The sequence below is a fragment of the Eriocheir sinensis genome, unplaced genomic scaffold (genome assembly GCF_024679095.1).
Source record: "Eriocheir sinensis breed Jianghai 21 unplaced genomic scaffold, ASM2467909v1 Scaffold828, whole genome shotgun sequence".
NCBI lineage: Eukaryota > Metazoa > Arthropoda > Malacostraca > Decapoda > Varunidae > Eriocheir > Eriocheir sinensis.
Window position 1 is genome coordinate 96,829 of NW_026112195.1, and position 22,790 is coordinate 119,618.

Consider the following 22,790-nt stretch of genomic DNA (forward strand, 5'->3'; position numbering starts at 1 on the left):
TAGAAGTTACTATCTTGTATTAAAATTATGCCCATTATCTCGTATGGAACAGGTCACCTACTTTCTGCAGGCGTCAGCATGTATGTCTGTCTGTCTGTCCGTCTGTCTCGGGGGTGTGAGCATCACGCAATAATAATTCAATGTTACTAATAATTCTTACATTAACTTAAATGCTACTTACATTAACTTAACATTACTTACCCATACTTAATACTACGTCCCGGCACTACACTACCACCACAAACACAACCACTACCACCACAACCACCACCACCACCACCAAATCACCACACTAAGGTATCTTAGTACGATGTAATTTACTTACTGATGTGACGTGCCATCTTCATTTTCTACATTGAAGAAGGAAAATGTTGTTATTGAAAAAGATGTTTCAGATAGGTATGTTTGAAGTTATTTTACTGGTAGGTTTTCAGGGTAGGCCTATGCATGGATAACTGAGTATTAGAAACGAATCAGTACTAGACAAGTGGAGGAAGAGGCCCACTGTTGATGTGCCGAGGACCCCCAGTGGGTTAGGTAATTGCTTCCGGCAAAGGCCTATAACAAATGTGTTGACAAAATCCTTCAATATTTAGCTAGAGTTACCATTGTTTGGTTACAACATGGGAAAATAGAGGGAGTTGAGGGGGGCACAGCATTAAGATAGGTTAGAGCTGTGTGTAGTACGAGCCTCCCATAGCTAAGAGGGGCCAGCCTCAGACAGACTGGTTAAGGAGTACTACGCGGCTCTCCCGCCGTGGTGGGCGCCGATTTAATCCCCGGGGCCGGCAAAACCTTTCCTTGTCTGGATTAATTTCTCGTGTGTTAAGTTACAGACTGTGCTCGTGTGAGAGTGTAGAAAAGAGAAAATTCAGGGCGTTTCATGTGGTCCACAACAGGGATATCGTGTGCTGGCCCCAGGTGCTGAAAAGTCACTCATTTAGTGGTACATAGGGTGCTTCGTGGTGCAGTGGTTAGCACACTCGGCTCACGACTGAGAGAGCCAGGTTTGATTCCCGGGCGGAGTGGAAAAATTTGGGCGGCTTTTCTGATACCCTACGCCCCTAACCACCCAGCAGTGAATGGGTACCAGGTATTAATCGGGGGTTGTGCCCCGTCTCCTGGGGTCTATTCCCTTCTATAATTCCTTCCCCTTCTGTCTCTCTCCGGCATATGACCACAGATGCTGCGCCTAATAAACCAAACTTTCCAACTGTTCCCTTCTCCTATAATTCCTTCCCCTTCTGTCTCTCTCCGGCATATGACCACAGATGTTGTGCCGACTAAACAAAACTTTCCAACTGTTCCCTTCTCCTATAATTCCTTCCCCTTCTGTCTCTCTCCGGCATATGACCACAGATGTTGCGCCCACTAAACAAAACTTTCCAACTGTTCCCTTCTCCTTTAATTCCTTCCCCTTCTGTCTCTCTCCGGCATATGACCACAGATGTTGCGCCCAATAAACCAAACTTTCCAACTGTTCCCTTCTCCTATAATTCCTTCCCCTTCTGTCTCTCTCCGGCATATGACCACAGATATTGTGCCGACTAAACCAAACTTTCCAAATTAAGTGGTACAAGAAAGTAACATTGCCTCCATAGTAAATATCATCATGTCTTGCACAGAAATAAATAGTCATTGTCTCAAAAATAATAGTCTACCCCTTCCTCAACAATACACATTGTTATTATTATTATTATTATTATTATTATTATTATTATTATTATTATTATTATTATTATTATTATTATTATTATTATTTCTACTACAATTTTTATTTCTTCATAGCTTACACTGGTATAAGAAACTACCTTTATCATATTTGTTATTATTATTATTATTATTATTATTATTATTATTATTATTATTATTATTATTATTATTATTATTATTATTATTATTATTATTATTATTATTATTATTATTATTATTTCAGCGTGAAGATGTCAGAGTGCGACGCGTTTGTCCATCAGCACACCTTCCAGAATGCCAACCAGGTGATGGAGTTGACCACACGCACCATTCCCAAGGCTCAACACCACCAGCGAGGACATCATCACCACCTTTCGCTCGTAACTACTGCAACAAAAAACAACAAGAACAACACCACCTTGAAATACACCACCACTCAACACCATTCACCACCACCATTGAAGCCATATCACACCACCACCAACACCAGGGTGCTCTATGAAAGGTTTACTATGCATTTCAGCGGCAGACAAACGGTGTTTTTTGCAGATATCTCCTAAACTAATCGTTGGATGAGTATGATATTTCAGCACACTACCTTGAACATCCGTTCGTAATTTTTGGTTAACATACCATATTGCTATATGTGTCATGTGAGGAGTTTACTGAGTGATATTACGCCTAATCCAGTCATCATATCAAAGGTGTTACACAGAATCGGACGAGTGTGGGGTACTCGTCTAACCCCTCCACCACCACCACCACCACCCTGAAGAACCCCCAGACCACTCCTTCTCTACCCCAGTATCACATGACCCTCTTCCCCCCCCCCCCTACTCACACCATCAGCCTTCCACCTGTGATTTTTTTCCCTATTGTAATTACATACGTATAGGTATAATAGTTACATACGTCAGTATGTACATACATATCATACATTAATAATATTATCTAATACAATTGCTGGTATATGTGGCTCTCTCTCTCTGACTTTTACGCATTATACACATATGTATAGATTAAGAAAAATATATGCAGTTTATAATTTTTTGATAACATGAATATACAACAAACAAGTCAACAAAATAATATTATATATAAGCTGGACCACTTTTTATGATCAATAGGCAGACAGTACGCAATAAGAGTATCAACTTTTCCTAACAGTAGAAGGTCCAAGTCACAGGTAATTCCAGCACATCATGTTCACGTGGTTGACCATAACGACTGCAAACATGGCTCTCCTATATACTACACGTAAACGTGCTGTTGTAGAGTAATTATCAACGTGAACCACTTCTTGCCTTCATGAAATTGTACCATACTCTTAGGAAATAATCATATCTATACATACACACTTACAGAACATTATAATGTATAAATACAGTAGTGGGAGAAGTAGGGAGGGGCACAGGAGTGAGGGAGGCGAGAAGCAAGGAAGAGGAGAGGAGGGATAAAGAGGCGGGGGGACTTCGAGACAGGGAGACGTAGTAGTGGTTAGGAATGGTTTGGGTGGGTGTGTGGGGGGGGGCACACTTTCATTCGAATGCGTGAACATGACTCGTCGGCTTTGTGTTATTTTTCACGAGTAAACTCCTCACATAACATATATAGCAATGTGGTATGTTAACCAAAAATTACGAACGGATGTTCAAGGTAGTGTGTTGAAATATCATACTCATCCAACGATTCGTTTAGGAGATATCTGCAAAAAACACCGTTTGTCCACCGCTGAAATGCATAGTAGTTTAGTTTTAGTTGCAATTCTCTGTATCCTTTCCAACTCCACATACTCCAGGACTTCTTCCCGCAAGCTGTTCCATTGTTAACACTTCTATGTGAAAAGCTTCACTTTTTCCAGTCACTCAAACAGGTTCCTTTGTTAAGTTTTTTTCCGTGTCCTCTCAGCCCCTGCGTTTCTGATGCTAAGAAGAGATCATCTCTATCCACCTCATCAAACAGGGGCTTCGTGGTGCAGTGGTTAGCACACTCGGCTCATGACCGAGAGAGCCCGGGTTCGATTCCCGGGCGGAGTGGAAAAATTTGGGCGCTTTTCCGACACCCTACGCCCCTGTCCACCCAGCAGTGAATGGGTACCAGGTATTAATAGGGGGTTGTGTCCCGTCTCCTGGGATCTGTTCCCTTCTCCTATAATTCCTTCCCCTTCTGTCTCTCTCCGGCATATGACCACAGATGTTGCGCTGCCCACTAAACAAAACTTTCCAACTTTAGTGGTACATAGAAAGTAACATTGCCTCCATAGTAAATATCATCATGTCTTGCACATAAATAAATAGTCAGGGTCTCAAAAATAATAGGCTACCCCTTCCTCAACAATACACATTATTATTATTATTATTATTATTATTATTATTATTATTATTATTATTATTATTATTATTATTATTATTATTATTATTATTATTATCATTATTATTTTTTCTACAATTTTTATTTCTTCATAGCTTACACTGGTATAGGAAATTACTTTTATCATATTTGTTATTATTATTATTATTATTATTATTATTATTATTATTATTATTATTATTATTTCAGCGTGAAGATGTCAGGTCGCGACGCGTTGGTCCATCGGCGCACCTTCCAGAACGCCAACCAGGTGGTGGAGTTGACCACACGCACCATTCCCAAGGCTCAACACCACCACCACCACCACCAGCGAGGACATCAACACCATTCACCACCACCATTGAGGCCAGATCACACCACCACCACCAACAACAACACCAGGGTGCTCTATGAAGGGTTTAGTGTCATGTCGTCAAGTCCATCTCCCTCAATCTGTTCTGGGACCATTTTAGTTACAATTGTCTGTATCCTTTCCAGCTCCACATACTCCTTTCTGGTGCCTGTCAGTCCATGCTTCCATGTTTCTTCCCGCAAGCTGTTCCATGTGTTAACACTTCTGTGTGAAAAACTTTACTTCTTCCAGTCACTCAATCAGGTTCCTTTGTTAAGTTTCTTTCCGTGTCCTCTCAGCCCCTGCTTTTCTGATGCTAAGAAGAGATCATCTCTATCCACCTCATCAAACAGGGGGCTTCGTGGTGCAGTGGTTAGCACACTCTGCTCACGACCGAGAGAGCCCGGGTTCGATTCCCAGGCGGAGGGGAAAAATCTGGGCGGCTTTTCCGATACCCTATGAAGCCCCTGTCCACCAAGCAGTGTACCAGGCATTAATCGGGGGTTGTGTCCCATCTCCTGGGATCTGTTCCCTTCTCCTATAATTCCTTCCCCTTCTGTCTCTCTCCGGCATATGACCACAGATGTTGCGCCGACTAAACAAAACTTTCCAAATTTTTCCTCATCAAACTTATTTACCAACCTGTACAGTGTGATCAGATCTCCTCTCTCTTCTTTGTTCCTGTGTCGTCAAGTCCATCTCCTTCAATGTCTTCATACGTCATATTCGAGAGTTCTGGGACGATTTTGTTGCATTTCTCTGTCTTGAGTCCAACATAATAATCTTCCTTTGCATAGTTTTTCATTTTTTCCTTATATGCCTCATCTTGGTATTCAAATCCTTCCATAGTTTTCATCTGTCATAGTTGATGGCCATTCTTTCCTAAGGGGCACCCGTGACTGACTCCTTCATCTAACTCAACATTTTTTGTGAAAATTAGGTCGTCTTGATATTTTTTTTTTTTTAACGTTATTGCCTACTGCGCCGGTAGGCATCTTCCCGGTGGGGCCTGATGGTCGGCCCAAGGCTTCTTCCAGGTGGGGCCTGATGGTCGGCCCAGCCCGTTCTGGCGCAGGCGAGTGTTTATAGTGGCGCCATCTTGCATTGGCTCATGCTGCCCCCGGAACTCGTTCTTGATTCGCTTGGACGGCTTCCTCTAGAGTCCGGGTTGATGGGTGGTCATCAGGACAGCATGTGGGTAGTTTTAAGCCACTCGGCGGTGACTGAAAAATCCGAGTGGTAGCGTGAGGATTCGAACCCGCGTCGTCCATCACGCGGCGAATGTGGGTCCAGTACGCTATCACTTCGGCCACCGCCTACCCTAAGATTGGTCATCCCCTCTTAGCCTTGTTTCTCCTTTAACCCACTGCATCAACAGATTATCACATCAGGTGTGTGTGTGTGTGTGTGTGTGTGTGTGTGTGTGTGTGTGTGTGTGTGTATTTACCTAGTTGTAGTTTTACAGGGCCTGGGCTTTACGTTCGTGTGGTCCCGTCTCTGTATCTACATTTATCCAATTTTTCCTTGAAGCTTTGCACACTCCTTTCTGATACTACATCCTCACTTAGTCTGTTCCAAAGCTCTATATTTCTTTGCAGGAAGCTATATTTCTTTATGTCTCTCAAGCATCTTCCCTTCCTCAGTTTTTTACTGTGACCTCTTGTGTTCCTGGTGGTAATTTCTTCTTTTAGTGGTAACTCCTCATTGTCTACTTCTTCCATTTTGCTCAATAGTCTGTAGATTTGTATTAGGCCTCCCGTTTCTCTTCTTTGTTCTAGTGTTGGTAAGTCCATTTCCTTTAGTCTCTCCTCGTATGTCAATCCCTCCAGCTCTGGAACCATTTTTGTTGCCATCTTTTGTATTCTTTCTAGTTTCTTTAGGTGTTTCTTCTTATGGGGAGACCACACTGCCTCTGCATGTGTGTGTGTGTGTGTGTGTGTGTGTGTGTGTGTGTGTGTGTGTAAGATTGACTGACTGATGAATGAATAACTGTGACATGTAAATAACTTCCTGATGGAGTGGATGATTGACTTGGCATCTTGTAGCTTTACTCTCAGCCATTTCAAGTTCCCGACTGATGTACTAACACCCTCAGATTGGCTACAGTGAAGGTCGTGGCAGAGAGTGTACTCAAACTCCTACTGTGAGCTACTCCTGATGCCTGCGCCCTCACCACCCTGTGAAGGATGCCCAGCTGACCCAACCCTCCACGGTGAGTCTGTCCCACTTAATGTTGCAAGAGTTATCCGGTATACCTTCACTCTCTCATGCTTTCCCTATGTCCTGTGCTGTCCAACTTAATGATGTGAGAGTTAACTGGTGTTTTCACTATCATCTTTTTAGAGAGTCTGATTAAAAAAACTAATGCAGGAGTCATGGTATCTTCACTCTTTTGTTCCTGTTGAGTGCCTGGACTTATCTGATGTCTTGTGCTGTCCAACTTATTAATGCAAGAGTCGTGGTATCTTCACTCTTTTGTTCCTGTTGAGTGCCTGGACTTATCTGATGTCTTGTGCTGCCCAACTTATTAATGCAAGAGTCGTGGTATCTTCACTCTTTTGTTCCTGTTGAGTGCCTGGACTTATCTGATGTCTTGTGCTGTCCAACTTATTAATGCAAGAGTCGTGGTATCTTCACTCTTTTGTTCCTGTTGAGTGCCTGGACCTATCAGCTGTCTTGTGCTGTCCAACTTATTAATGCAAGAGTCGTGGTATCTTCACTCTTTTGTTCCTGTTGAGTGCCTGGACTTATCTGATGTCTTGTGCTGTCCAACTTATTAATGCAAGAGTTGGCCTGTATCTTCACTCTTAACCCCTTCACTACAGCCGGGGAAAAACAGCGCCCCGTGCCATATCCGGGATCCCCACGCGCGCCAAATTTCAAATGTCGCTATTGAATATAACAAGTTTTCAGCCATAAACTCAACACAATCATCATGTATTATATAAGAAAACATGCATAATTAAATGGTGCACATAAAGAAACATAAATTAATTGATAATTTTGAGATGTAAGCGTAAATATAGAGATAAAATAACTTGTGTATTGGTTAAAGCGAGCCAGTATGCGCGTCCTGGGATGTGGTACGGGGCACGCAAGGACACAGTATACGCGTCCTCGTGTTGTAGGGGTTAAGCCTTCCCTGTGTCCTCTGCTGTCACCTCTGTAATGCAAGTGGTGGACAATATGAGATACCCTTTGCCTCACAGTTAATGGCCACATAATGAGGTAGAGGAATGAGATAAAATTCATATAAAGCCGTATTTTTGAAAAGGGGAAGGGAGGACTCAACTGATAAAAGATGGCTTTATTTTGTACACTTTTTACTCCTTTTTAAATAAGAACATAGCAGGCAGTAGCTTAGCCAGTAGACTATTTGTGCTGCCTCGGAGAATCTTGGAACCATTTGCTGAACTGAGTGCAGACCAACGTGGCTCACGTGAAGCACTTACGAGACTTGGCAACAGAAAACTCCTCAGTTGTATCCTTGACGTGCTAATTTTCCTCAGTGACTCGTGCTGCTCAGTACTCATTAGAGAGATCGATGGTTCAATCTTGTCTGACCCATACTGACTCCTACTTCATTCTTGAGTCCATTTCATTTTGGAAAGGAGCGTTCACCACTGCAGTTGGTGACCATTAGAGTTAAATAAATCTTCAACGCGATCTCGACATTAGGAGAACAAGACCCAAAAGAATGATCAACTCTCAGACGATACAATGTCATCTCGTAAAGGTCTTGTTGAGGTCCAGCAACAGTACAGCCGGGTCAGACCGCAACAGCATTGATCCAATATTTCCCAAAATATATAAGGTACGTCAAGTTTGCAGTATATTGACAGGCCAACATTCGCTGCAGATTGATCTTTACTCAATGTTATGATAACCCCTCGAATGTTGGTCTGTGAATGTGCCGGCAACTTAACGTACACCTATTGAATACACACCAGCAGAGCGGTCGCTTCTGAAAATAAAAAAAACTATTTTATACCCCTTTGTCATCACGATATATTATTATACTCAATACCCTACCAACGTACTACTGGCTTACTCATGAGTACAGATACTATTGATGAGAGGCCAAAACTACCACCATTTGACGTGATAAAAACAACAAAACTCACACTTAGATTCAGCTGTGCACTTGTGCCTCGACCGCCATTAAACCTTTTTTTCTGTTATTGATATTTAATATAATCTATACTACTAAACTTTTATCTGCATTAATAGGTTAAGTATATTATGTAGAACACGCCCCTAACTTACCCTACAGACAGTCAAGGAAATACACATTTTAACCCATCCGCTGCAATTGGCACGGATTTGGCTTTCACTGGTAGCCTGGTAAACTTATACTCCCAGGTCTTTCTCTGCCTCTGTGGTGGATAGTGGAGTGTTTCCCATATGGTGGTATTGGTGTGCTGGATATCCCTTCACTGGTAGCCTGGTAAACTTATACTCCCAGGTCTTTCTTTGCCTCTGTGGTGGATAGTGGAGTGTTTCCCATATGATATTGGTGTGCTGGATATCCCTTCACTGGTAGTCTGGTGAACTTCTACTCCCAGGTCTTTCTCTGCCTATGTGGTGGATAGTGGAGTGTTTCCTATATGGTATTGGTGTGCTGGATATCCCTTCACTGGTAGCCTGGTAACATATAGTCCCAGGTCTTTCTCTGCCTCTGTGGTGGATAGTGGAGTGTTTCCCATGTGGTATTGGTGTGCTGGATATACCTTCACTGGTAGCCTGGTAACATACACTCCCAGGTCTTTCTCTGCCTCTGTGGTGGATAGTGGAGTGTTTCCCATATGGTAGGAGAGTGGGGCACGTTGAACATAGGGGCACATTGAACCATTGGATTTTTCAGGAATAGTTTGTCTCCCAATCAGCAGATGTCTCTTGTGTACAACGCTCTTCAGAAGCTCCACTCAAGCACCAGTTGAGTGGCAGCCTTCATTGAGGGAGGACGTGCTGGTTGTTTTTTTTTTTAATATTTGACCTACTTTGTTCATCTGTTGAGGTAAGTACCAAATCTTCTAACACTTTCCACATAACTGATGCTTATGATCAAATTATTCGAGTGAGTTACGTGGTAAGTGAAGTTTATTACAGGATACCAAACAAATTTGAATTCAACTTTGCTATTCTCTGAAACACATGTTTTTGTAATGGCTGGAAATGGGGCACTTTGAACCATTAAAATAGGGGCACATTGAAATATGGTTCAATGTGCCCCACAATACTGTTCAATGTACCCCATAGCATTGTAATTGATTTGTTCTTATTTATAGGCCTACTGTTATGATTTTCATTATTATTATTATTAATATTGTTATTATTATTGTGAAAATTATTATTATTATTATTATTATTATTATTATTATTATTATTATTATTATTATTATTATTATTATTATTAGGTAATGTTCTAGTTGTTGTACATACTGACTATTAATAGAAAATAATAGGCTAAGTGGTTCCTAATGTTTAACATCTAATGAATGAGCTTGATGTTGTTTTCATTTCAGGAAATGGTGCGAAAGTATCTTGCAAAAACTGATCGAGGAAGAGCCGATGGGAACTTAATGGAGAGAGCTGTTGACGAAGTTGTCAAAGGAAAGTCCATCAGGGAAGTTAGTCGTTTGCTGGATGTAAACCGGATTACATTGTCAAGATATGTTAAGAAATTCCAAGCAGGGCAAGCTGAAAAAACAAAAGACTATGCTCCTAACTACAATACCAGACAGGTTGGTTGACTGCCTTATACATGTTAACTGAATTTATTATAAATGCATGCTAGAAATGGAACAGATATTATATTTTCATTGACAATATAATAATGATGATGATAATAATAATAATAATAATAATAATAATAATAATAATAATAATAATAATAATAATTATTATTATTATTATTATTATTTTTTATTAATTCGAGTTGTGTTTCTGCTTTAGGTATTTACTGAAGAAGAAGAAGACGGACTTTCTGAATATATCGTAACTTGCTCCCAGTTGTTTCATGGCCTTGGCTTGACAGCAGTAAGACGACTTGCATTTGAATATGCAATGAAGAAAGATAAAACTTGCCCAGATTCTTGGAAACATAACTGTATGGCAGGAAAGGACTGGATGGCTGGATTTATGAAACGTCATTGCAAGATCTCCCTTCGTTTACCAGAGTCAACCAGTGTGGCAAGAGTGCAAGGTTTCAACAAGAAATCTGTGGGGGAGTTCTTTGATATATGGACCAAAACTCAGGCTGAGAAGATTTTTGGACCAGAATCCGTGTACAACCTTGATGAAACAGGGATCACTACTGTGCAGAATGTTCCAAAAATTTTGGCTACTCGAGGACAAAAGCAAGTTGGACAAATTGCAGCAGCAGAGAGAGGGACACTCATTACTGTATGCTGCTGTGTTAATGCAATAGGAAGAAGCCTACCTCCTGTTATGATATTCCCCAGAGTGCACTTCAAGGATTACATGCCCATAGGATCTCCTACAGGAACTTTAGGACTGGCAACTAAGAGTGGGTGGATGAACAGTGATCTATTTCCTCTTGTATTACAGCATTTTATCAAATATATAGGCTGCTCAACTGAGAATCCTGCCGTTCTTTTCATGGATAATTATGAAAGTCACTTGAGCCTTGAAGTTATAGAAATGGCACGGAAGCATGGGCTAACCATCATAACTTTGCCCCCTCACACTTCACACAAGTTACAGCCATTGGATGTATCCGTCTATGGTCCATTAAAAGCACATTACAAGCAAGCTGTTAATGACTGGAACCTAAGTAACCCTGGAAAACGGATAACAATCTATGACTTACCAGAGTGCTTTACGAAGGCTTATTATCGAGCTCTTTCAGTGGAGAACATTATGGCTGGATTTAAGAAAACTGGTATATGGCCCGTAGACACACAGATCTTTTCTGATGATGATTTCCTCGCTGCATCTGTGTTCATGAATAGGTCTAACAGAGATAATGATGTCAACAATGATGGAGATGTGGGTAATCCTCAAGGTTACAATCCTCCTTCAACTTCAAAAGCTTCTACAACGAACACTAACAGAGACCACTGTCAAGAAGAGGGGCTAGAACATCAGATAAGTTTTGAAGAGTTGACTAATTTGAGACCATTACCAAAGCGAAAAACATCCAATCAATCTTCAAGCCAAGCTTCCAAAAAGAAAATTGCAGGGGCCAAAATAATTACTAGCACCCCAGAGAAACATGTTGCATTGATGAAAATGGAAGAGAAGTTACAAAAGTTACGAAAAGCACAGAAAAAAATAGTTGTTGAGGATGAAAGTTCAGATGATGAAGTGGAAAACATATCAATGCATGGGGAATCAAGTGAATATGAAGAGGATTTTGCTGATGATCAGACAGATGATCAGTCAAGAAAAGACCCAGAGGATGAAGACTATGTTCTTATCAAATTGAAGCTTGAAAATTCAGAGAATAAATGGGTATTTTATGTTGGCCAAATAAAAGAAAGGATTAAGGATGAAGAAGAAACATGTTATGATGTTGATTTTTACCGACAGTCTAAGAAGTTACCTGGAAGGTTCGTCAAACCAGCTAATGAGGATAGAGCAAAAGTCATGAAAAATGAAATAGTTATGTGTCTGCCCAAACCTATCACTACTGGTGGTACCAAGCGAGTGCAGTCAATGTTGAAGTTTCCTCTAAACTTGGAGGAATATAAATGTCACTAGATTTCTTTTATATAATTTCTTGAAGATTTAGTTGTCTTTAGCACTTACAATTATGTGATATGACTAGTCCAGTCAGGTAGGCAAGTGCGGCTTACATTATGAGTCATTCATACCAAGAAGAGTATTAGATTTATTTGTCTTAGCACTTATTATTTTGTGATACTAGTCCAGTCAGGTAGGCAAATGCTGCTTACATTATGAGTCATTCATACCAAGGAGAGTAGGTATTATAGCGTTTATTTTACAAGTTTACCTTCTACATTAAGCATGCCATGTACGATTATAATAAAAAGGAACTTTATATTTTGTGCACATCAAAAGAGGGAGAAAATATGTGTATTCTGAATGAATTATTAAAATATTTTTATTTATAGACTTTGTTTTTTATTTTGCCTTCATTTTTAAAGTTTAAAGACATGGTTCAATCTACCCCATAGCATGGTTCAATGTACCCCGCCTATGGGGCAGTTTGAACCATTTTAGAAAAAAAAATAATCTGCCAAATTTTCCACTATGAAAACAAGATATATCAATCATTCCTATTGTCAACTTTGGGTAGAAGGATGAAGATGAATATCGCATGGGAGAAACATAAGTTTAGCCGAAAGATATTTGCCTATGACCAGATATGTCCAAAACCTGTTCAACGTGCCCCACTCTCCCCTACTGGTGTGCTGGATATCCCTTCACTGGTAGCCTGGTTACTTACACTCCCAGGTCTTTCTCTGCCTCTGTGGTGGATAGTGGAGTGTTTCCTATATGGTATTGGTGTGGTGGATATCCCTTCACTGGTAGCCTGGTAACATACACTCCCAGGTCTTTCTCTGCCTCTGTGGTGGATAGTGGAGTGTTTCCCATATGGTACTGGTGTGCTGGATATCCCTTCACTGGTAGCATGGTAACATACACTCCCAGGTCTTTATCTGCCTCTGTGGTGGATAGTGGAGTGTTTCCTATATGGTATTGGTGTGCTGGATATTCCTTCACTGGTAGCCTGGTAACATACACTCCCAGGTCTTTCTCTGCCTCTGTGGTGGATAGTGGAGTGTTTCCTATATGGTACTGGTGTGCTGGATATACCTTTACTGGTAGCCTGGTAACATACACTCCCAGGTCTTTCTCTGCCTCTGTGGTGGATAGTGGAGTGTTTCCTATATGGTATTGGTGTGTTGGATATCCCTTCACTGGTAGCCTGGTAAAATACACTCCCAGGTCTTTCTCTGCCTCTGTGGTGGCTAGTGAAGTGTTTCCTATATGGTATTGGTGTGCTGGATATCCCCTCCCAAGGTGCAGGACTACATTTTTCTTCATTGAATTGTAGCAGTCACTTTTTGCTCCACTCCTGTAGCTTGGTGAGGTCTTCTTGTAGGAAATCCGTAGTCAAGGGGTTAAGAGAATCCATCTCCAGGACCTTCATGCTATTCAATTTACTCATGTTTATGTCTGCTGGAGCCTTGGGTCCAGCTGCAACACCCACAAGTCCGGATCTGGACCGCGGGCCGCCAGTTGAGTTGGGAAGCCCTAGACTATATGCCGTATACGGTGTACTACAATGCCAGGCTTATTATACTATGCCCAAGTGAAGTTTTCTATAGTTTCTTATCCCGGAAGCAGTGACGGGCCAGATTTGTACCGTGATATAAACCCCCCAAAATAGATGATACATAATCTGATCACAAATGCTTTGATATATATTATGAAATGGTTTGTGTGAGGGGTGATTTTTTTTCATTTTTCTCGCTTAGAGGGACCATTAAGAAACATGATCCCCGCAGCTACCAGGTTATATATAGTAATATCATTTATAATAATGTTACAAAAAATTAGGAAAATGAGTAATTATTTTGTCTCGGCCTTCTGTGCCTAAGGGCAAAAACTTTAGTTACTAATTTTTTACGTTCCCGCGGGGCCTGTACCACGTGCTAAATGTGCTACTAGGTTAACCCCTTGAATGTGGATTTCTTACAGTTAGACATCACCAAGCTACTGAAATGGAGCAAAAAGTGGCTGCTACAATTCAATGAAGAAAAATGTAAAGCCCTGCACCATGGGAGGGGATATCCAGCACACCAATACCACATGGGAAAACACTCCACTATCCATCACAGAGGCAGAGAAAGACCTGGGAGTGTATGTTACCAGGCTACCAGTGAAGGGATATCCAGCACACCAATACCACCATATGGGAAACACTCCACTATCCACCACAGAGGCAGATAAAGACCTGGGAGTGTATGTTACCAGGCTACCAGTGAAGGGATATCCAGCACACCAATACCACATGGGAAAACACTCCACTATCCATCACAGAGGCAGAGAAAGACCTGGGAGTGTATGTTACCAGGCTACCAGTGAAGGTATAGCCATCACACAAATACCCCCAACTGGCAAACACTCCACTATCCACCACAGAGGCAGAGAAAGACCTGGGACTATATGTTACCAGGCTACCAGTGAAGGGATATCCAGCACACCAATACCACCACATGGGAAAACACTCCACTATCCACCACAGAGGCAGAGAAAGACCTGGGAGTGTATGTTACCAGGCTACCAGTGAAGGGATATCCAGCACATCAATACCACATGGGAAACACTCCACTATCCACCACAGAGGCAGAGAAAGACCTGGGACTGTATGTTACCAGGCTACCAGTGAAGGGATATCCAGCACACCAATACCACCACATGGGAAACACTCCACTATCCACCACAGAGGCAGAGAAAGACCTGGGAGTGTATGTTACCAGGCTACCAGTGAAGGGATATCCAGCACACCAATACCACATGGGAAACACTCCACTATCCACCACAAAGACAGAGAAAGACCTGGGACCATATGTTACAAGGCTACCAGGGAAGGCCAAATCCGTGCCAGTCACAGCGGACGGGTTAAACCAACACGGAGTCACATGGGGCCATAAACTTACTCAGCAATACCCTTATACTGACTCACTATGCTACATAATAAGAACCACTACCAGGGCTGCACATATGAATCTTACCAGGGCACACACACACACACACATTAAGAATTATTTGTCCTGGTATAGTGTGGCTAATTCTTCTGGCTCCGTGGTGTAGTGGTTAGCATGCCTACCTATGAATCTGCCGGCCAGGTTGGAATCCCCCTCCCTGGACAGTCATTTAATTGTAGCCCACTTATGAATTGTCCCCCAGAGCATTTAAGTAAGCGTTAATTTTGTCATATGTATGTAGGTGAGTAAGGTTATGTGATGTTCATCCTTCCTTTCTGGCGGGCTAGATGTACCAAGTGTTAGACCTTAATGTATAGCTATCTAGTTTCTCTCTCTCTCTCTCTCTCTCTCTCTCTCTCTCTCTCTCTCTCTCTCTCTCTCTCTCTCTCTCTCTCTCTCTTTCCTCCTTCCACCTCTTTCCCTCCCTTCCTCCCCTCTTCCTTCGTCTGCTTTCAGACCTTTTCCTCCTCCACTCTCTCCTTTCCTTTCCTTCCTTCCCCAGTGTTCCTTCGCCCACCTCAGACCTTCCTTCCTTCCTTCCTTCCCAGTGTTCTTCGGCCCACCTCAGACCTTTCCTTCCTTCCTTCCTTCCTTCCTTCCTTCCCAGTGTTCCTTCTGCTCCACCCTCAGACTGACCTTTCTTCCTTCCTTCCCAAAGTGTTCCTCTCTGGCTCCACCCCTCAGACCTCTTCCTTCCTTTCCTTCCCCAGTGCACCTTCATCCACCTCAGACCTTCCTTCCTTCCTTCCTTCCTTCTTCCTTCCAGTGTTCCTTCGCCCACCCTCAGACCTTCCTTCCTTCCTTCCTTTCCTCTTTCCTTCCTCTTCCCAGTGTTCCTTCTCGGGTTCACCCCTCAGACCTTTCTCCTCTCTTCCCAGTGTTCCTTCGGCCCACTCAGATCTTCCTTCCTTCCTTCCAGTGTTCCTTCATCCACCCTCAGACCTTCCTTCTTCCTTCTTCCTTCCTTCTCTCCCCAGTGTTCCTTCGGCCCAGCCTCAGACCTTCCCTTCCTTCCTTCCTTCCTTCCTTCCCAGTGCGTTCCTTCATCCACCCTCAGACCTTCCTTCCTTCCTCTTCTTCCTTCCTTCCCAGTGTGTCTTCCGTCCAGCCTCAGACCTTCCCTTCCTTCCTTCCCAGAAGTGTTCCTTCATTCACCCTCAGACCTTTCCTTTTCCTTCCTTTTCCTTCCTTCCTTCCCAGTGTTCCTTTGTCCACCCCTTGTGACCTCCTTCCTTCCTTCCTTCTTCCTTCCTTCCTTCCCCAGTGTTCTTCATTCACCTCAGACCTTTCCTTCCTTCCTTCTTTTCCTTTCCCAGTGTTCCTTCGGCCCACTCCTCAGACCTTTCTCCTTCCTTTCCTTTCCTTCCTTTTCCCAGTGTTCCTTCGTCTAGCCTCATACCTTCCTTTTCCTTTTTCTCTGAAAAAGTTCCCTTTCCGGGCTCCCACCCCTTTGTCTTCCTTCCTTCCTTCCCCAGTACCCTTTCGGCTCCACCCTCATACCTTCCTTCCTTCCTCTTCCTTTCCTTCCCAGTGTTCCTTCGTCCACCCTCAGACCTTCTCTTTCCTTCCTTCCCAGGCTCCTTCGCTCCACCCTTTCTCAGACTTTCCTTCCTTCTCTTTCCTTCCTTCCTATAGTGTTCCTTCATTCACCTCAGACTTTCCTTCCTTCCTTCCTTTTCCTTCCTAGTGTTCTTCGCCCACCCTCAGACTTCCTTCCTTCCTTTTTCCCAGTGTTCCTTCTGCCCACCCTCAGACCTCTCTCTTCCTTCCTTCCCTTCTTCCTTCTTCCCAGTGTCCCTTCTCACCAGCCCTCAGACCCTTCCTTCCTTCCTTCCTTCCCCAGTGTTCCTTTCCTGGGCTCCACCCTTTAGACCTTCCTTCCTTCCTTCCTTCCTTCCTTCCTTCAGTGTTCCTTTGTCCACCCTCAGACCTTTCCCTTCCTTCCTTCCTTCCTTCCTTCCCCAGTGCCCTCTGCCCACCTCAGGACCCTCCTTTCCTTCCTTCTTCCTTCCCAGTGTCTTCGTCCACCCCTCAGACCTTCTTCCTTCCTTCCTTCCTTTCTTCCTTCCCAGTGTTCCTTCGCTCCAGCCTCATATCACCTTCCTTCCTTCCTTCCCAGTGTTCCTTCGTCCACCCTCAGACCTTTCCTTTCCTTCCTTCCAGTGTTCCCTTCGCCCAGCCTCATGGCCTCCCTTCCCTTCCCTTCCTTCCTTCCTAGTGTTCTTCGGCCCACCCTCAGACCTTTCTCCTTCCTTTCCTTCCAGTGAACCCTTTCGTCTACCCCTTGACCTTCCTCTTCCTTCCTTTCCTTCCTTCCCAGTGTTCTTCTCGTCTACCCTCAGACTTTTCCTTCCTTCCTTCCCAGTGTTCCTTCGTCCAGCCTCATACCTTTCCTTTCCCTTCCTCTTTTCCTTCCTTCCCAGTGTTCCTTTTTCCGCTCCACCCTCAGACCTTTCCTTCCTTCCTTCCTGTGTTCCTTCTGGCTCCACCTCAGACTCCTTCCCTTTCTTCCTTCCTCTTCCTTCCTTCTAGTGCGTTCCTTCTGCTCCACCTCAGACCTTCCTTCCTTCTTCCCAGTGTTCCTTCGCCTGCTTCCTCATACCTTCCTTCCTTCCTTCCCAGTGTTCCTTCTGGGTCTAGCCTCATAATACCTTCCTTCCTTCCTTCCCAGTGTTCCTTCATCCAGCTCATACTCTTCCATCCTTCCCTTCCTTTTCATTGTCATTCTCCTCAGGATGTTTTCTCTCCTTTCCTTCCTCTCAGTGTGCTCTTGAGAGCTCCCTCATGGCACAGCGGTCTCTTCTTGGACGGGCCGAGGCACAGAAGATGTAGCCAGACTTGCCGGGGCTAAACCCGAGGGGGTGAGCACACCTTGAGACACCTATAGCAGCCTGTCCGCCTGCCTCAACAACCTCAACTCTGCATAGGAAACTGTTAACAAGATGAGACTTCTTTTGTTAGTCTGTCTACCTAAATTAGTCTTGTCTTGGTCTGTTTACTTGGTCTAGACACAGAAAGTAATGACATCAAGATAATTATGAACAACAATGAGAATAAGCTCACACACCTGCCCAAAAATACTCTAGACTGCATGTGTATATATGAGACAACACATGCATCATATTCACGGCTCATAAGACGATTTTTCTCCCCCAAACTGTCCCTTTAAAACACCCCAGCATCTTGCAAGGTCAAGGTTCAGCTTTCTAGTTAGTGGCTAGGCAGGTCTTAGGGCTGCACTTTGCACCAAACTTCTGTAACCACAGTGGGAAAAGCAGTGGCTCATTCATCAAAACAAGCAGAGATCAAGTTTTCGCTGTCTTCACCAGGGGCGCAGAAGCCCTCCTGACCCCACGGATCCCACTGAGTGATCATATATGTAGAGTGAAGCGTGTGTGCAGTGTCAATGGCTTGGAGCTATGATGTGCACCTGGTCAAGTGCTGTATCTGAGACAGCTTAGGACACACACTATTCTGTAACTTGAAATCTATGGAAAGTACAGCTTGAGTTGAGTGGCTATATGCCTGTATAGGCTAATATGTCCATTAAATGGTGCACATAAAGAAACTCTCACGAAGTCATTAAACAGCACCAAGACCAGATCCGGGATCGTCACAAGTACAAATTTCAAATGTCGCTATTAAATAACAAGTTTTCAGCTAAACTCAAAACACAATCATCATAGTATTATATATGAAAACATGCAGAAATTAAATGGTGTATATAAAGAAACATAAATTAATTGATAATTTTGAGATGTAAGCTTATAAATATAGAGATAAAATAACTTGTATATTGGTTAGCGAGCCAGACGCAGTATCATGGCGTCCTGGGATTAATGGTCTGGGGAGCACGCAAGGACACAGTATACACGATCAGCCCCTGTGTTGTAGGGTTAAGCCTTCCCTGTGTCCCAGGTGCTGTCACTCTCTGTAATGCAAGTGGTGGACACATATGAGATGCCCTTTTGCCTCACAGTTAATGGCCCACATAGTGAGGTAGAGAACAGAGATAGAATGAAATTCATATAAAGAAAGATTTTGAAAAGAGGAAGGAGGACTCAAGTGATAAAAAGATGGCTTTATTTTTGTACACTTTTTTATTCCTTTTAAATAAGAACACCATACACTTAGCAGGCAGTAGCTGTAAGCCAGTAGACTATTAGTGCTGCCTTTGGAGAATCTTGGGAACCATTTGCTGAACTGAGTGCAGACCAACGTGGCTCACATGAAGCACTTACGAGACTTAGCAACAGAAAATCCCTCAGTTGTATCGCTTGACGTGCTAATTTCCTCAGTAACTCGTGCTGCTCAATACTCATTGATAGAGAGAATTGGTTCAATCTTGTTTGAACCATACTGACACTACTTCTTGAGTCTAGTTAATTTTTTTTTGAGAAAGGAGCCGTTCACCAACTTTGCAGTTTGGTAACCATTAGAGTTAAATAAATCTTCAACGCTGTATCTCGACATGTGATAGAACAAGACCCAAAAAGAATTATCAACTCTCAGGACGATACAATGTCATCTCAGCTAAAGGTCTTGTTGAGAGATCCAGCAATTTTAGCATACGGGTCCGGACCGGAATTCAGCTATACTGATCCAATATTTCCCAAAATATATAAGGTTCGTCAAGTTTTACGGCAGTATATTGACAGGCCAACATATAAGCTGCAGATTTATCTTTACTTAATGTTATGATAACCCTCGAATGCTGGTCTGTAAATGCCGGTGACAACTTTAACGTGACACCTATTGAATACACACCAGCAGAGCGGTTTAGTTTTGAAAATAAAAAACTATTTTATACCCCTTTAATCATTGGCTTATATATCATTATACTTTGCAATACCTCTACCAACGTATTACATACTGCATTTCTCGCGTTACAGATACTTTATTGATAAGAGGCCAAAACTCAAGTACTTTCAGATTCAGCTGTGTACTTCTGTGCTCGACCTCACCATCTTTTTTCTGTTATTGATATTTAATATAATCTATACTACTAAACTTTTTATCTGCATTAACAGTTAGGTTTATGTTATGTATTACACACCCTTAATCTTCTACCCTACAGACAGCTGGGTAAATACACATTTTAACCCGTCTGCAATTACAATGATTTGCTTTCTACTGGTAGCCTGGTGAATTACACCCAGGTCTTTCTCTGCCTCTGTATGGTGGATAGTGAATGTTTCCCATATGGTATTGGTGTGCTGATATCCCCTCCTGCAGGACTACATTTTTCTTTCATTAAATTACCCAGCAGCCACTTTTTGCTCCACTCCTGTAGCTTGGTGGGAGGTCTTCTTGTAGGAAATCCGTAGTCAAGGGGTTAAAAGAATCCATCTCACCAGGACCTTCCATGCTATTCAATTTACACATGTTTATGTCTGCACTGGGAGCCTTGGGGTCCAGCTGCAACACCCACAAGTCTGGATCTTGGACCCGCTTGGGCCGCCTAATTGGGAACCCTGACTATATGCATTATATGGTGTACTCACAATGCCAGGCTTATTATACTATGCCCTAGTGAAGCTCTTTCCTATATTTTTATCCTAGCTGAGCGGATGGCCAACAGCCGTGATATAAACCCCCAAAATAGATGGATACATAATCTGGATCACAAATGCTTTGATATATATATATTATGGAATATGGTTTGTGTGAGGGGGATGATTTTTTCATTCATTTTTCTGTTAGAGGGATTCATTAAGAGACACTGATCCCCGCAGCTACTGGGTTTATATATAGTAATCTCTTAGCATAATAATATTACTAAAAAAATTGGGGAAAATGAAAGTAATTATTTTTGTCTCGGCCTTCTGTGCCTAAGACAAAAAAATTTAGTTACTAATTTCACATCTTCATGGGAAGCCTGTAGAACGTGCATAAATGGAAGCTACTTGGGTTTTAACTCCCTATGAATGCGGATTTCTACAATGATTGGACACATCACCAAGCTTTTACTGAAATGGAGCAAAAAGTGCTGCTACAATTCAATGAAGAAAAATGTAAAGTCCTGCACCATGGGAGGGATATCCAGCACACCACCACACATGGGAAAACACTCCACTATCCACCACACAGAGGCAGAGAGAAAGACCTGGGGTGTGGGATGTTACTGCAGCTACCAGTGAAGGGATATCCAGCACACCAATACCACATGGGAAAACACTCCACCATCCACCACAGAGGCAGAGAAAGACCTGGGACTATATGTTGCAGGCTGCCAGGAAAGGATATCCAGCACTGTACACATGGGAAGCTTTCTCCACTATCCACCACAGAGGCAGAGAGAAAGACTACCAAGTGTATATTACCAGAGCTACCAGTGAGAGGGATATCCAGCACACCAATACCACACATGGGAAATACCCCACTATCCACCACAGAGGTAGAGAAAGACCTGGGAGGGGACAAGCACAGGCTGTGAAGGGATTATCCAGCACACCACGCCCACATGGGAAAAACACTCCATCATCCACCACAGAGACAGAGAAAGACATGGGACTATATGTTACCAGGCTACCAGTGAAGGGGATATCCCAGCACACCAATACCACATAGGAAAACACTCCACTATCCACCACAGAGACAGAAAGAACATGGGACTATATGTTACCAGGCTACTAAGTAGAAGGATATCTACAATCAATACCACATGGGAAACACTCCACTATCCACCACAGAGAGAGAAAGACATGGGACTATATGTTACCAGGCTACCAGTGAAGGGGTATCCTGCACACCAATACCACATGGGAAACACTCCACTATCTACCTACAGAGGCAGAAGAAAGACCTGGGACTATATGTTACCAGGCTACCAGTGAAGGGTATCCAGCACACCAATACCACATGGGAAAACACTCCACTATCCACCACAGAGGCAGAGAAAGACCTGGGACTATATGTTACCAGGCTACCTAGGAAGGCCAAATCCATGCAAGCCAATCACAGCGGATTTGGTTAAATCAACACTGAGTCACTTTAGGGGCCATAATGAAGCATGCACCTTATACTGACTCACTATGTTACATAATGTAAATGTCCACTACCAGGGCTGCCTACATATGAATCTTACCAGGGCACACACTAAAATTATTTGTCCTGGTACAGTGTAACTAATTCTTCTGGCTGTGGTGTAGGTGGTTAGCATGCCTACCTATGACCTGCCAGCCAGGGTTGGAATCCCTCCCTGGACAGTCATTTAATTGTAGCCCACTTATGAATTTTCCCCGAGAACATTTGAGTAAGAGTTAATTTTGTTACAGGTATGTAGGTGAGTAAGGTTATGTGATGTTCATCCTTCCTTTCTGGCGGGCTAGATGGACCAAGTGTTAGACCTTAATGTATAGCTATCTAGCCCTCTCTTTCCTTCATCATTCTCTCCCTTCTCTTCCTCCTCCTTCCTTCCTTCCAATCCCCAGTAAGGTTCCTTCGTCCCAGCCTCTTTCATACCTTCCTTCCTTCCTTCCCAGTGTTCCTTCATGTAGCCTCTCATACCTTCCTTCCTTCCTTCCCAGTGTTCCTTCGTCCAGCCTCATGCCTTCCTTCCTTCCTTCCAGTGTTCCTTCATCCAGCCTCCTTTTCCTTCCCTTCCTTCCTTCCTTTTTCTACTATTTGTCATTCTCCTTGTGATGTTTTCCTTTTCCTTCCTCCAGTGTGCCCCTGAGAGCTCCCTGAGCACA

The 22,790-nt window shown here is 43.0% G+C and overlaps 2 long non-coding RNA genes and 1 other non-coding gene across 3 annotated transcripts; all 3 read left to right on the forward strand.

The window, feature by feature from the left end:
* Window positions 1-229: 229 nt before the first annotated feature.
* LOC126994594 (uncharacterized) lies at window positions 230-22,786 on the forward strand. Its single transcript, XR_007749331.1, has 4 exons — window positions 230-297; window positions 4,252-4,444; window positions 6,489-6,605; window positions 22,764-22,786. It is a non-coding gene; the product is annotated as an uncharacterized LOC126994594 (long non-coding RNA).
* Trnam-cau (transfer RNA methionine (anticodon CAU)) lies at window positions 3,656-3,729 on the forward strand. The gene has a single exon. It is a non-coding gene; the product is annotated as a tRNA-Met (tRNA).
* On the forward strand, window positions 9,353-10,849 carry LOC126994595 (uncharacterized). The gene is made up of 3 exons (XR_007749332.1): window positions 9,353-9,410; window positions 9,919-10,137; window positions 10,349-10,849. It is a non-coding gene; the product is annotated as an uncharacterized LOC126994595 (long non-coding RNA).
* Window positions 22,787-22,790: the final 4 nt, after the last annotated feature.